Source organism: Diabrotica undecimpunctata, chromosome 7, assembly GCF_040954645.1.
Source record: "Diabrotica undecimpunctata isolate CICGRU chromosome 7, icDiaUnde3, whole genome shotgun sequence".
NCBI classification, from domain to species: Eukaryota; Metazoa; Arthropoda; class Insecta; order Coleoptera; family Chrysomelidae; genus Diabrotica; species Diabrotica undecimpunctata.
The window spans coordinates 12,553,226-12,570,681 of NC_092809.1; the positions used below are offsets into that span (position 1 = coordinate 12,553,226).

General features: G+C 33.5%; 1 protein-coding gene across 8 annotated transcripts in view; it reads right to left on the reverse strand.

Moving 5' to 3' along the window:
* Positions 1-17,456, reverse strand: part of Tlk (Tousled-like kinase) — a 475,437-nt gene that overhangs the window by 429,274 nt on the left and 28,707 nt on the right. The window contains exon 1 of one of the 8 annotated variants that reach the window (XM_072536710.1): positions 1,137-1,179. The exons of the other annotated variants lie outside the window; for them this stretch is intronic. The gene's annotated coding sequence lies outside the window, so the exon portion shown is untranslated. Of the gene's footprint in view, positions 1-1,136; positions 1,180-17,456 lie in introns of those variants that run through there. 8 annotated transcript variants of the gene reach the window in all.

The window sequence follows — 17,456 nt, forward strand, 5'->3', positions numbered from 1 at the left end:
TCCTCCTCCTCGAGCGGACATGCAACCCCATTTCATAATGGAGGTTGGATGTTTAATTATGGGAAGAACACATTTTGGAGAAAATTCTTCACCAGGAAATCTTCTGACATATGAATTTCCAGCATGATTATTAATATCACTAAACAGTACACTCTGCTGCTGTCCAGATTCGATGTTCCTTGGCTCATTTCAAACGGTGCAATCTTTGTTTTTCTGAAAGCAGTGGTTTCTTCCGTGCCTTACATCCTCTAAGTCCAAAACTAAGCAGTCTTTTTCTCACAGTGGAAGTGCACACGCTTACACCTGCAGATTCAGACCACAGTTTCGTCAATTGGGTGGAATTAAGGCTTCTGTCTGCCAGACTTGTTCTTCTTAACGCAGCGTCATCCCGAACAGAAGTTTTCTTTGGTAGGCCACTACGCGGTCTGTCGTCGATTTTTCCTTGTTCAGCATACTTCTTAATGACTCTAATTACTGTAGATTGATTACAGTTTACTGCGGATGCTATTTCGCGACTAGATTTGTCGTTTTTATGGTGAAAAATAATTTCAAAGCGCTTTTCGTCCGATAATTTAGTTTGTTTGGTCTGGGATGACATTTTGACCTTTTTATCAAAAATCAAAGAGTGAATAAATGTGTTAGGCTAACTACAGTGTTTATATAGTAAAATATGTGGCAAATTTGTCATTAAGATTCAATTTAATAGTACTTTAACGACTTAATAATCACCTCATAATTTTCTCGGATTATGGGAAATCCATTCAATCAGATTATTTTAATCTTTTCTGTAGAATTTTGAGCTAGTAATTAAAAAAACATTAAAAACTGTAAAAGTAGTCCAGAGATGGAAGCCCCAAGGAAACAGAACAAGAGGAAGGCCCCGTAAAAGATGGATAGACGACGTAGAGAGGGATCTTAAAACCATGAACATCAGGCAGTGACGAAGGAAAGTATCCGACAGGGCAGAATGGAAGAACATTGTAACACGTTCAGCTCCGTCTCTTTTTTTAAAGTAAAACAGTGGGCCACTGAGATGTATTTGTGTAAACTAATTAATTTTTAAGGTACACTTTAAAAAGTCATTTATAATAAATATGGGTACAAATAAAATTAATTTGGTCACAAAAAAAACTCACCGCGTGAGTCGCGTTGGTGGCCACAGGGCAGAAAATGTGTCGGTTGAACTTAAAAAAAAATAATAATCTGATTGAGAAAAGATATAATTATGAACCTAGATAACTAACGTAAGTAATTATTAAATGGCAACAACATCAAGAATACAAATTAATTATCTAATTTTCAATTTCTTCATGAAAACGTCTAAAACAATTTTCTAAGCACAATCCGGGATGTTCAGGGCACTCCGCACAATGAAACAATTAGTCCTTTCTTTCTTTTTTAGTTTGCCAGCAATATTTACACCGTCGTCGTTTTGTAATACCATTAGCTGATTTAGGGCAATAAGATGGCAAATGAAACGTCAAATTTTTCTTGACTTGAGGGATTTTTGGGTTTGATCCCAAAAGACTATCAATCACCGACAATCGAAAGTCATACAATGACATTTTTGTATTAGAATTATTATAGAAATAGTATGCGTTGATTAGCATAATTTGAAAAATATGTATAGTATGCCTATTTTTTTGTACCACCTCATAGTTTTGTGTTCGCAACTATAATAATTTAACATCTGGTCGCCTAAGTCAATACCAGCTTTATTTTTGTTATATTCAGCGACTAAACGGGGCTTTTCTTTATCAATTCCTTTCCTAGATATTGTTGGAACCATTTCATGACCAAATTCAGAAGAGATCATTAAAATATCTCGCTAATCTTTCCATTTACACACACATATCCCTTTATTATTGTAAGCACTCACCAGTTCATTTTGTTTTAATTTTTGAGAAACAACTTCGTGTGGATTTTCCGCTCTTCCTGTTCTCAATGTTCCTGTAAGATAAGTTTTAACTGAAAGTAGTTTTTTCCACAATGGAACACTATTATAAAAATTATCCATATATAAGGAGTGACCAACATTTAGTTTCGAATCCATGAAATTTAGCACTACTTTTTCCGTATGATTACGTCCTCCAACTACAGGGTCACTAGCTCCACTATAAACTAATATGCGTTGAATCATCCCGGTACATTCTGCCAAAGTATACAGTTTGACACCATATTTGTGTCGTTTGCCCTTGAGAAATTGACGAAAACTAAGTCTTCCTCTCCATAAAATCATAGATTCATCCAGGGCTAATTTTCTTTCTGGATAATAAAGATTCTCCATTTTGTTATTAAAAAAATCTAATAATGAAGATATCTTGGCAAGTCTGGACTGGTTATTGTCACTATTATTGTTAAAATGTAAGGCACGCAAAATTAACATAAAACGATTTCGGCTCATGTATTGTCCAAACACTGGAATACTAAATAAATGATTTTTCTTCCAATAATCATTCATACGATTAATTTTTATGGTTCCCATGTGAAACAACAAACCAAGAAAAATTTTAAATTCTTCTACAGTTATATCCTTCCAAGCTGCAATTCTACTTTTCTCAGATTTACTTAGAGAAAGAATATCAACGGCATATAAATTGCTATTTTGCATAATCAGGTCATAGAATAATTCACATGCCAATAAATTGAAGTAATCAATAGGATTGCTGCCACCCATATTAATTTTCAATCCTGGTATTGCTGTAAATGGTAGCACTGTAGGATGTTGAACCTCTGAAGACCATTCAATATTATTTTGAGACTCATCATCACCATCATCACCTTCAGATTCTTCTTGTAAATTAAGATCGTCTGTCCGATCATCTTGATCACAATATAAATCTTCATCACTTGCGTCACTAGCGTCATGTGAATCTTCTAATATGTGTAATAATTCATCATCTGAGATTGGCTGAGAAGTTTCCCACCTACCTCGTTTAGAAGTCGAAGGTTGGCAATATTCATCACTCATTTTAAAAATAATTTAAAATTGAAGTATTTAGCAAAACACGTGCAATGACTAACAGTAAAACCAAAAAACATCTAACACCAAGGCGTAGAAAATATTACTGAATGCATAGCAAAATAAACCGACGGGATTAGATTATGATAATACAACAAATTATTGCAAATGCAATATAATCTAAATACATCTGGTGATTCTTTCAAAGCTTACCGATGCTTTTAATTTTATTACTTTACAACCTTTTATTACAGCTAATTTTGTAGTTTTCGAGCACGTCTTGCTTGAATATTTAAAAAGTAAGCAATGAAATTGAGGGTTTCATATTTTATCATCCAATTTATCAATGGGACAGAAGATATTTGTTATAATTTTTGAAAAATCCGCCTAGATAACATTCATACATTGTCATATACTCAGAATAAAGTTTAACATCAGAATTCGAAAACCAAACACAAACTCCAGTATATGTCAGTGTTTCGAAGCGGCCTGCAGATATTTTTTGTAATTCGTGAAAAATCCGTTAAGATAACGTTCATATATTATCATATAGTCAAAGACCGCGCGACTCGCGTTGGTGGCTTCTGAGGCTATATTCACTGAACGCGACAGTCGTGTTGTCGGACTTAAACGTGAAGCCGGCCAAGACTCACAAAGGGTTGTAGCGCCATTAGAAGAAGAAGAAGAATTAAAAAAAAACATTATTAAGTATACCGATAATGCTAATTACAAGCACAAACTTAAAATGACTTAGCGAAAATATACAAAAAACTTGTGTTAAACCTCAAAAACTATAATAAGGCGCTTAGGTGATGCAGGACTTTTTAACACCACTGTATATATATATATATATATATATATATATATATATATATATATATATATATATATATATATATATATATATATATATATATATACCTTATTTTAAAACATTCGTTCGGTCCAAACACTCCATCCTAAATTAAAATGAAATACCACTTAGTCGAATTGACTATTAACCACTAAAGATAGAACTCTGACATATCCAAGTTCACATTTTGCGGACAGTCATGAACCTGATGATAATTCCACAGCTTGCTGTTAACAGTGGGAATCTTGCTTAGGACCACGGTTGCCAATTCTGTCCAATGAAAATGATAATCAATGTCGTACTCTACGTATATCCATTGCGCTTTGGGTATTTTTATTTTACAAACGAATTGTCGACGTTCAATCGATATGGAGCAGATTTTCTAGATACGAACTCTACAAGGTTAAATAATTATTATAATACAATAAATATCAATAAAAAACGACTACATAGAATATGTATGTTCGTATGTAGAATATGTAAATTCGACAAAAACTGTAATCTCTAAATCGTGTTTGTTCCCATCTACTACGAGGATTGTTTGATAACTACGTAGCTTAACACAGAGATAACACGAGTTCTATTAAATCTTTTTACCTTTGAATATTCTAAATATGGAAAGTAAAGTATAATCTATGAATTAGTGGATTTTCTGTACGCTACAGTGATATTCTCGCTCAATTTTGTAAAAAATGAAATACTAATTAAACGCGGTGATAAATTAATTCCTTTTGAAACGTTTAATCATCATCATTGTCTTTGCCTTTATCGCTATGCGGGGTCGGCTTCACTAATTACACTTCTCCATAAGTTTCTATCAATATTAATACCCTTTACCGACATGTCTTGCTTAAGTGTCTCCCCCCAGGTTTTTTTGGTCTTCCTCTCATACTACTTCCAGAAACCCGCAGATCAGCATTTCTTCGTATTGGATGATTAACTTCGTATTCTAAGTTGAACATGACCAAACCATTTTAACCTAAGCTCTCTCATCTTGGCAACAATTAGTGCCACCTCTAGACTTCCCCTAATATACTCATTCCTAATTTTATCTTTTTTGTCATTCCACTCATCCATCCAAGAATTCTCATTTCCGCCACATGCATTCGTTGTTCCTCTTTCTTTTTAACTGCCCAACATTCAGTTCTGTACATTATAACTGGTCTTATGGCTGTTTTATAGAATTTTCTCCTCAGCTTCATTGGATTTTTTCTGTCACACAACTCAACACTCGCTTCCTTCCACCTCATCCATCCAACTCTAATTCTACTGCATGTTTTAACAATAGTAAAAGAATATATAATGTTCTAATATATTATAAAATACAAGAGCTTCGTTGAAACGAAAGATCACGAAATAGCGGATGAATTATTTCATGACCTGGATGTTTCTAAGATAATAATAATAGTCTCCCGTTTTATACCGCTGTCGCGGCTTTGGGAGTATAGCAGGGTAGTCTGCTATATCTAGGGCCTACGGTATACAGGGAAGGTAACATGGCCAGTGCTACGCTTCAACCGTCTATATGTTTATAAGATGCCAAAGTAAAAATCAATTTTCATTCATTACAAAAGGCATACAACAAAAACAAACAGTTGAAAGGCCAGATACCACAGCCTTACATATATAGTAAATACATCTATCAAAAGACAAAACACACTATACAGGTGAAACGAGTACTTAAAATTTTAAAGAATAAATCCATAAAAACCGAACATTCTCACACATTCTCCAGTGAAGATTAAAGACAGGCTCCTAAGGACGTCAGGTCAGCAAAGTACCAGGAATCAACAATATTCACCCACAATTTCTGATAAATTGAGTGAATCTAACACAGAGGCTAGTTGCTTTCACTTGAACAACAAACTCCCTAAAAGGTAACTCAACATGTTTTGAAAATATCATATTCATAACAAAAAATATCGAAGTACCTGGAAGAAATAGTACACAAAACACTTTTTAAAAAGATCCGACATTCAACGTTACCAACGCATGATAGCGGGAATGAACTGGACTGCAATGTTCACACTTAACATAATCAAACTCGACATGATACACAAATTCAAAAATGGAACCAGAATTTCTGAGAAATTGATAATCGATTAATGAATGGTAAAATTCGCCAAAATACTTAAAAGTACACCAAATGGTTCTTAATAAAGACAGAAATAGATAAAAATCAAAAAGAAGTTCTGACACCAACCACATATAAAAAGAAACAATGGATGGCGGAGGAAATGTTACGATTTAATGAAAGAAATACGTCAACTCAAAAATAAAGATAATCAGGAGTACATAAAAGTAGATAAACAAACAATATACAAAATTAAACATGCGAAAGAAGGATAGTTAAAAGGACAATATACAAGATATATGTATACAAGAATACCAGAAAAAAATGATAGTTTTAACACACAAAAAAGATTAAAGAATTACCTTACAGCAATAGAAGAAGAAAACTGGGAATACTGAAAGATGCCAATGGGAGATTAGAGTTGAACACTAACGAACAACTAAATGGACAGAATAAATGAATGAGTTGTTGAAAGACAATAGAATACAACAAATAGAAATAGAATTAGTGTAGTTTTAAAAATATTTAAAAAGAATTTAAAATGGCCTTAAAAAACAGCAAAAATTGAAAAGCAGTAGGCCCATTAGTCCAGTTGTAAGAGATTTGAAATCTAAAAATCATACGAACAAGTTAAATTTTGTTGAGAATGTCAATTTTAGGACTTTAAGGACAAAAATTATGCAAAACAGTTTACCGCTCCTACCCCCGGGCTTCCCCTAAAATCCCCCTCGTAGCGGGAGAAAATGGAAAAAATCGATTTACCAAGAATCTGTACTCTAGCCGAATCATATTTTGTGCTGTTTCATAATCGTTAATTAAACCTGAGTTCAAAAAGCATCAGGTTTTTTAGGCAACTTGCAATAATTTTCCATCGCTAACAGAAAGTGTAGAATTTTCTGCTCGGTAACTGCAAAAACAATATCTAAAGTAGCATTATTTTCAAACTGAAACATCTTATTAACCTTGCCTATGCTGATGATATCAATATTGTTACTAGAACGAAAAACGGTGTACGAGAGGCGTATGTAGCATTAAAAGACTAGCATTAAAAGCTACAAAAATGTGTTTAATAATAACCACCAACAAAACGAAATATAAGAAAACAAGCACACAACCAAAAATCCTATGACCACTTGTTATAGAAAACGACGCCATCGAAGCAGTGAAACACTGAAAATAATACTACCGCAGAATGTACATAGCCAAAAAATGCTATTTTGGGCTCAATCTCCTTATTAAATCCTCAATTATATTGAGAAATACAAAATTAAATCTCTACAAAACAATAATACGCCCAGTTCTAACATATATGATACAGAGACCTAGACTACAACAAAAAGTAATGAAACATGTTTCGAAAGAAAAGTACTATAAAAGGCGAATGTATGGAGCGGTGAATGACAATGGAGTGTGGAGAAGACAATACAACTTCGAACTTTATAGAATATACCAGGAACCAGATATCGTAAAATATATTAAACGTCTGAGGCGGATAGGGCATGCAATTCGGATGGAACAAAATGAACCAGCTATAAAAACGCTCCTTAATAGATCCGTTGGTCAGAGAAGAAGAGGAATACCCAGAACAAGGTTCCTTGATAACATCAATGAAGACATGATAAAGATGAGAATACGTGCTTGGCGGACAAAGGCGATCGATAGGGACGACTGGAGAGAAGTTCTTGAGGATGGTAGAACCCACGCAGAGTTGTTAAGCCAGAATGATGATGAACACCTTATTAATCCGGGTGGTCTATTCTTAACTTGCAGAGATCTTGATTTGCCGGTATCTGTACAGGTCCATTACGAGTATTTATTAATTTTGGTCAAGGAATAGGGACTCCACCTACTCTTGATAGGAGATGGCCACCGCTACATGAAAAACATAATATATATAAATAAGATAATTTCATCTGAAAATTGTAGAGAAAATGTGCTTTTCTCTGAAAAACAGCAGTTTCATCTTCTTCTTATTGTCTTCGTTTCCGTTTACGGACTTACTTCTCTATGTTTCGTTTGATGTGTTTGTTTTTTAGCTCCTTATTTTCGTGATTAAGAATATTTGCTGTTCCAATCATTCTTGACCTAGAATTCTTTCTTTGGATTAGGCTTGGTTTCTTCCTATCTTCTTTTTTGGTGATATCTTAAAGTCACTCCCGAAACTTTAGCTGTACATTATGTCAACATAATAATTAATTAAATTCTATCGTGCTGTTCCTCGACATGAAAGAATATTTGGTTGATATGTGTTGATAAATAGTATAAACATCACAAAGGATTTTCTTTAAGAAAACCTGTGAAACGTTGTTAAGGTTGAAGAACTTTCTAAATCCAAATGTGTGGTGGTGCACCTTTCAGAGATTATAAGTGGAAATATGAATGTAACATTCGCCGTCTTTGAATCAGAGTCAAGAGCTGGGATCGAAGAGTCTTCGGGTCGACAAGAAGTCTATGATAGAATTACCAATTCCATCGTGCTAAGTTTATGCAGGATAAAAAGAAGTCTACGCCACACTAATGAACCAGAACCTGTGAGATCACTTTCAGCTAGGATCTCTTAAGTAAATCCAAGCAGATAGAATAAACTAGAGGCAATAATCCTAACATCCAAAAGATTAAAGAACTAAATTTTAAGGAATGGACCTAAATCTGACCTGTGTAGCCAAAAGAAATCCTCAGATTCACTAGACGATCGTAATTAATACTAAAGCATATATTATTGTTTCACACGAGAAATTGTAGGTACCTGATAATCAAGGTTCAGACCAGAGAGTCTTCTCTAGTCTGAACCCAGATAAGAAAGAATAAGAGAGATTCTCTTATATCGAAACTAGAACACAGTTGATTTTTGTTGAAACTGAAAAATTTGGTTTTATTTTAGCAAGTATAGTTGGGCTGTAAGTTCAAACAAAAACTATAACAGGAGCAGTTATCTGGCACATGTTGCGTGTCTGGCTCTCTAAAATATGATGCATAAATGATATAATAGTTTTTTAAATGCATATACAAACAGAAAGTCTAAGCATTTTACTGTATTGAAAAGAGTACTAAAGAACGCAAAATTATCCGATTAAAAGGAACATCACCAGAGGAGTTCTCAGCAATATTTTAATCCCTTTAAGTTACTTAGAAAAGATTAGGAAACGATAAAACTGATGGTGGTAAATGTCTGAAGTGGGTAAAATGTCTATATTATAAGCTACACTTAAAAATATATTTTTTTAAATGGTATTTGTTGTTTATACTAATTAAAAACACCTTTATAAAGCTGTCCAAACAAATCACGCTTAAAATCCACAGAAGAACCTGTATTATAAACCAACTAAAAACAGATAACGACCACTAAAACCACAACGATAAACTTGGTGAACGCCGCCACTGGCTTCAAAGCCATATCCAGTTATCTGCGGAATCCCTCCATTGGCCATTTCGGCGTGTTCATACGGATACGGGAGCTAAGAGAGAAACAGAAAAGAGAGGTGAAACGGGAGAAAAGCGTTCAACAGGTGCCCACCCGCTGTTCCACACCGAAATGCACTCACTCAACTCAACAACTCTCTAGCCGTCTCTCTTTCCTTTAAGCTCCCCCGCCTATCAACACACAAACAGCTGATTTCGTCGCGGCGTTGCCGGATGGTGCATAATATCTTGTATACAACTTAAACCACCTAATTTTGATATTTTATTAAATTATTTACAAGCTTACTGGCTTATTGTCCTTTTTATTTATTACAATTTATTACATTTATTTCATTTTTATATTTTTGAAAAATACAACTTCACCGTACTTATTTAAGAGGTTAACATCATTCACCAAGTTGTGTTATTTCCACATGTTAGATAATCAGATAACACCAATCACAACAGCAGATTTTGATTTATCAGTTACTGAACGAAGGTTGCGATTAAACAAAAGTGAAAAAGTATCTACCTATAACATGAAATAATACTTTCTAGGATATACATTAGGATCAGATAGGAATTCTTACGGAATAGCTGTGTTGAGGTCTTTCTATACCATGCTCTCAGGTTAGCAAGCCAGGATTTGTCTTCCTCCTGAGGCCCTTTTTCCTTTAATTTTACCTTGCAAAATGCATTGAAGTAGCTTATATATGCCTTGATTTCTCATTATATGTCCCAAGTACTGCAGCTTACGGCCCTTCACGATGTTGACCAAATCCGCGGTTGTGTTCATCCTCCGCAGTACTTCTTCATTAGTGACTTTGTCTGTACATGGTATCTTCAGGATCCTTCTGTATAACCAAGATAGGAATTATCGGACCTATAAAATTCTTTGGAACGGTTTCTGCTATCGTTCACACATTTATAGAATAAAATAGCCATTAAAGAATCGAAAAATAATACAATAAGAGAAGAACATAAGAAAAGTAAGTAAAAACTAATACATCCAAACAATGTACTGTAGTTGAAATGAGCTTACAAACATTTTGGACATATACACTCTTATTGGAGATGTATTGTATTGACGATGGTCTCAAAAAACAGCAAATTTATGGTGAAATGATACATTTTCTCCTCTTTCGAACTCGTACGGGTGAAACGATCTGAAGCTCCGCAATTATTATGTGGAGTATCTGCGAGCTATTAATAAGTTTTAGCTCCTCTTTCATTCATCATTATCATTTAATTTTCATTCATCACTATCATTATCATTTTCATCATTATCTCGATTTACTAAATCAGACGTGGGCAAAGTACGGCTCGAGACATGATTTTAAGTAACCCTACAATTATACATAGGGGAAAATGTATTTTCTGAGTAGGTTGCATAGAATAACGGCTTCCTTCCCATTGATTTCTAAGTACTGGAGCCGTAGAAAAAATATATAAATCGGTAGCATGGCGATGTGGAGTACAATGTGAATATTTGAAAGATATTGTATGGCTTTTGGATATTGCACTTCTTACAGATATTCTCAGTCACATCGATAAATTGAATCTCTAACTCCAGGAAAGAAATCCATGACATTGGAGGGTTGCATTAGGGGTTTCAAAATGCAATTAAATATATTTTCCAAACAACTAGTCAAAAAAACTTTACTCAAGACTAAAAATCATTGCAGTTAGGAAACGAAACTTAAAAGCTATAAGAAAAGTGTGAAATGTCTTCATGAAGAATTTGAACAAAGATTCCAAAAGTTATCGAACAGCACTTGGACATTTTTAGCATGCCATTTAATGTGGATTGTGAATTAGTCAAACCAATATTGCAACTTGAATTGATCGAATCGCAATGTAACACTGAATTCCAGAAACTATTTCTCAACGTTTCTAAAATTGAGTTCTACAAGGTCCAGAAGTCTCAAGCTCAGAATGTTTGTTTTCTACTATAAAGCTCCCCAAAAACAGCGTTAGAAACCCATTGAGCCTCACTACTGCGAACAGTTTCTACCATTGTAACATAACGTTGTGTGCCATATAAAAAGAAAACATAAGTTTGTCACTTATCACAATATGTTTTAATTTTTTATTTTATTTGCCCCTTACATCAAAAAGTTTGCTAATGTCTATACTAATCCAATGCATCTAAAACAGTTCCTTTTAAAATCTGCGCGACAAAGCTCCACAATAATTGACATTTGCTGTATATTAAAATATTACGAAAGACACATATTGATATAGTGTATAGAAAACCAAAATATAACTAAATTACAAATCAAACCAGAACATAAATATTAAAAAAACATTAAATCATTATATGATAGAGCCAAAATTATTTGTTTTAACGAAAATTCTTTCTTAGACGAGAAAAATTTGTTAAAACTATTATTTTTGCAAAACTGTACGCCTCGTATGTATGATTTCTCCTCAGAAAGAATATACATAAAACATTGCTTCCCTCCTTTTTTGATTGATCTGAATTACTAAATAATATTAGTCGATAATTTCGATGAATAATTTAAAGTGAGTAGATTTTACAAATGTCCATTTATATTAATTCTCAAATTCTCATTAGTCAATCAATAATAGAGTATTATGTTCTAGGAAAACGCTGGATATACAATGTGGAACATAATTTTTTATTGGACATACTAGCTCAAGCGGCAGGATATTTGAAGATCTCTTGGAAAGTACGATCACGTAGGCATGCTAATTGATCTTAAAGGTTCGCCGCTTCAAATAAAGATTCTTCATAATCAATCAATCCATTTGATATGTAAGCGTACTCCAAAAAATTTATACGGCATTGTAATAGTAAGCACCCATACATCAAAGATAATTCCAGACAAAAACATGATATGACACCTAAGAGAAGGAAACTAGGGTCATTATAAAATCTGCTATTGCTTTACTACCAATTTATCGACTTGGTATCAATCAATTTATCAACTGGTACTAATAAACAAATTAGTATCAGTTTTGTTATTTCGATTTTTTAGAAAAAGTTTGCCGTTGCATAATATGCAATTGTAATTGTTTTAAAGGCTATTAGAGACTATTATATGGAGGATTCAGAATAGAAGTTAATCAAGTCCTCTTTTTGCATTCTTTGGGGTTATTACATCAAATTTGGTCACTAAAAGCTATGTAAATGTCCAAGGTAGTTATTGACCTTCTTAAATTAAATATATACTTTTAAAAATGTTAACGAGTAATTTTGTTATGAAGCTTTAACTTTAAACCTCTGTAGCTCAAATGTAGATAAAGTAGACTTGGTTCACTTCTATTCTGAACCCTCTATATTTTCCTTAATATTTTTTTCTCTGATAAATATTTAATTTAATAAATCTATAGTTCTATTTAGGCTCTATCACAAGTTGGATTAAATTTACCTAAATATGGCATCGTACGGTCTTACGTCATAACTGATAACTCTTAAATAAATAATAAAATGAACAAAGATGTTTAGCTTACCGCCGCGCCGTTTTAAAATATAGTTTTCACTTTATGATAATATTATTGTAATAACATTGGAAATCATATTAAATTAATTTTGCCAATTATCTGTACGATTAATTCTACCGTTTCCTATCCCAAATAGAGCTTTCCTATAAAATTTTCAGAAGTATATTTTCGTTTACCTTACCCTAAAATGATAGTCGTCTTTAACTACTTTGATCATAGACCAAAAACAAATTCAAGGAGCATGACAAGATTATATACAATTATTTAGTGGCTTCTATTTTACCCATTTTGTTTATACAATAAATATTTGCACTCTAAACGACAAAAACTTCATAAAATACAAAACAACTTTATTTGAAACCTGTCGATGTACATTGGAAATGAATTAATATTTAGCATTCTACATGATTATTTTGCACGAAAAATGACATGTTCGACAAGCTTTCAATGCTAAATAAAATACTAAAAAACCAAAAATGACACACCCCCTTTTATATAGACTTTACACAATTACATCTGACAACGTCGCTGTAAGTATATGACTGGCAATGTTTCTTTCTTGCGGATCTGATCACAGCCGGTTGCCGTTCTATGATTCGGCACTCACCGGTTTTGAGTTGTTTGGCCTGTGCGTTTGGCTTTCGGCTCCTCTTCTTGTCGTTTGTTGCTCTTATGCAACGATCAACGATACGAGAGTAAACGGAGCACATCGGCCGAATTATTGCGGCGTTGCTAGAATGTCTGTAATTTACCGGATTTACAAATAAATAAATTTCTCTTGAATAAAATATTCTCAGATGAGATAAATAAAAAATGGGACAGGTGAAACATAAGACATAATAAACAAGATATAGAAGTATAGGATGCAGGTCATTACGCACAAGATTATCACTCTATCAAGAGGTTAATATGATACTTCAAAATTACAAAATTATAAACAGTACCTACTAAGAAATTAGAGAAATAAAATATTTGTGAGTTGAGATTTGAAATTTATTATCAATAAATAAAACAAAAGCAATACTCCCTATCTAGGTAAGAAGTGATAAATATATACCGGTAAAATATACGAGGGGAACAAATAGTCCAGAACTCGTGCTGTAATAGTCTCGTCTGAGAGTTGACCCCTAAAAACCACACGAACAAGCTGAATTTTTATAAAGGTGTATAAAAAAATAAAACTCGATTTTTTTGCGTTTTTACCACTCTGAAAAGGGGGTTTTAGGTTAAAGCCCGGGAGTATAAGTGTAAACTTGTTTGCATCTTTTTGGGGGTCCCAAAAATTAATATGCTCGGCAAAATTCAGCTTGTTCGTACAATTTTTAAAGGTTCAATGGCATTTTCGTCTCTGACGACTGGAGTAAAATAGGACGTTACCTCCCAATTGTGTCGGGACTGCATGCATTTAACTGACTATTTCACTCATCTTAAAATTTTCACATAATCTGACCAATCACAAACCAAAGACAGCTTGTGTTATCGCGAAAACACCAACTGTCTTTCAATTCTGATTGGTCTATCAGCTTCGTGTTTTCAACGACGTAACCATGGATATCGATCGCAAAGCAAAGTTTGACGTTTGCCAAAAAAATTATTGTAGCTGTATACGTCAAAATGAGTCGTTTCGGTGGTACTTCAAACGAAGTTATAAACCAAAACATTGAAGAAAATATACCGAGTAACACAAGAAAATCTAAATCTTATATATGGAGAAAATTTATGATGTTCTGTGTGGATCGCAACTACAAATTAGATGCAGAAAATAACAACGAAAGACTAACTAAATTCCTTCCTCTCATTCTACTGAATTTTTGACCTATCACTTTGTTCATGAAATAGTCTAATAAAATACCACTCGTGATTTAATTTAGCTTATAAGTCTGTCTTTTATTTGTAAACTCAACTGAGTTTCTTAAAGAAAACACCACTCGTCCTACGGACTCGTGGTGTTTTCAAGCAACTCAGTTTCGTTTAGAAGTAAATCGACAGACTTATCGCGAAAATTGAATCACTAGTGGTATTACTATTGAAAATTTGGAAGTAAGCTTGTCTTACCCCCTCCTTTGCAAAAGTTATATATGGGTGAAGTGTGTTTTGTATCTTTAAGGCAATTATGCATTAAAATCTGATTGAATCAAGTAAAATAAACACATTCAATAATAATTTGTACTTTAATACAAATTTTCAACCCTTAAAACCACCGCTTATGACGTAAATAACTTTAAAAAATATTTTTTTACGATGTCATATGCTTGATTTATGAATTAAAATCAATAACAATTTATTCATCGCTTGATGATAAACGATATTGCTTTAGTTTTAATTCTTCAATCCCTAAAAATCACCGCTAAAGATGACTACAATGTTAAAAACAGTTTTGTGCACATCAAAATTCTAAACTTTTGTATTTAAATCAATAAAAAGTTATTCCTTGCTTATGAAACATTATTTCTTTGGTTGCAACTTTTTAAACCCTTAGAAACTACCACCTATGCTAATAACAGTACAAAGCACTGAATATTATATAAATTTTTCTTATTTATAAGATAAAAAAAGTACGCAAAAATGATGGTTAATTATATAAAAAAAAATAGTACAAAAAAACAGGAACCATTACAATGACTTTATTCATCTTCATCGATCTTTTTCTTTTCATTAGTTGGAGGGCAGTTTTGACAATTATCTCCCAAGTAGATCGCGCACGTGAGATTACAAAATAAACCTAGTCTCTTACAACTTCACGAAGATCCGCAATCTTTTGTGCAATTACAAAAAATTATCTTCAAAGGCTCCTCTGGTGCGGCAAACTTTACTGGTTCTAAAGATTCTGCAGCTTTGATTTTTAGAAAAAAAAATGTCATTGTTGGTGCCGAGATATTCATCTACAAAACTATTGCGCGTACTTTAGGTATGTGAGAGCTCCAAAATACGTATATTTTTCATGCTCCAAAATTAACTCCCAAAATATCATTGGTTTTCCTTCAATAAGTCAGTTAATTTTCCAGCTTTGATAATTGTATACACAGCCATTTGAAAGGTAATTTCAAGGGCTACAAGGCTAGGTTCATTAAAAAGCCAAACTACCTTTTGAGAATTTGAAAAATTAAGGTTTGAAGTACTCGAAACAGTAATCGAAACAGAAAAGTTATTTAAAAAAAAAAGAACAATATTTTTGAAATTTTCAAAATGGACGATACAATTTAATATAAGTTGAGTAGGTTACAGTTAGTAAGTAGTTATAGTTAAGCTGAAAGGTTTCGATTGTAGGTTGTATTTTGTGTAATTTCGAAGTTTAATTCTTCCATTGGTTTTGCCAGGACTTTTTCATTTGGGACCCGAAAAGTGGTTTTAGATCTGATGCTAGTTGAACAGATTTGATGTCTGATTTCGGAATATATATTTTTAACCGAGTCGATGGAGGATATCGAATCTGTACATACTGCAGTGTTCTTGGCTTTAGTTTGGTTACATAAGCCTTTTAATGCTTGTAGGATGGCGTACAGCTCTCCGGTATGGATAGGAGTGGATTGTGGAAGGCAGAACTTCTATTTGAAGTTTTTACAGAATATCCGACACCTGCCTCAGTTTTAGATGCATCTATGCAGATAATCTCGTCATATGAATTTGTGTTGACCAGCTCTAGGAAAGATTGCCTCAGAATTTGGATGTTGGTTTCATTTTTGTGATAATTATTAAGCGAAAGGTTAATTTTTGGTATGTTATTAATCCAAGGAGGAGTTGATGACAATTATTGAAAAATCAACAGGTCGTGAAAGGGGAAGTAAAATTTGAGGTGAAGTCTGCTATTTATTGTTAGACTCACAATTATAGGGTTTGTATATTAGCTTATATATAGAGTTGTTTTAATTCGAAACTACCCTAGCAAATTATGTCAGAAGAAGTTGTTTCCTGCGAAGCGAAAGGGGAAGTTCACCTGTTTCACAGCAAAGACTTTCGGCGGGACTGGATCTGAAAGCTCCGAGACATATTCGTAAAGCGGTATTTTGAATCTTCTTCTTCTTCTTCTTTGTCAACCATTTTCCATCCACTCCTGAATGTAGGACTCTCCCAATTGCTTCCATCTTTCTCTATCTTGCGCCAATCTAATCCACTGTTTGCCTGCCACTGTTCTTATTTCATCTACCCATCTTTTTTGAGGTCTTCCCATGCTTCTTGTTGTCGTCCTTGGTCTCCATTCTAGAATTCTCCGTGTCCACCTGTTGTCATTATATCGGGCTACGTGACCTGCCCAGTGCCATTTCATTTTTGCAATTTCTTCCACAATATCCCTAATCTTCGTTCTACGTCTTATCTCGGTGTTTCTAATCTTGTCTCTTAGTGATATTCCAAGCATGATTCGTTCCATTGCTCTTTGCGTTGTTTCTAATTTTTTAGCAGATTTTTTGGTAAGGGCTACTGTCTCCAAGCCGTAAGTACAAACTGGTAGTATTCTGAATAATGTCAAGAATCCTTAGATAAGTCTTTGATGCTGAGCAAAGCATCCATAATCCAGTCGAGAGCGAATGAGAAATCTGTATACCTTAATAATTAGGATATCTTCATCAGCTCGCGAGTGATGGTTTGCTAGAGATTTGAATAGATTTAATCTAGTAATTGACGAATTTAAATTGTTCCGTATGTTAAACTAGAATTTGAACACGTATAGAGATTAAGAAATTTCAAAAATTACGTAACTTAAA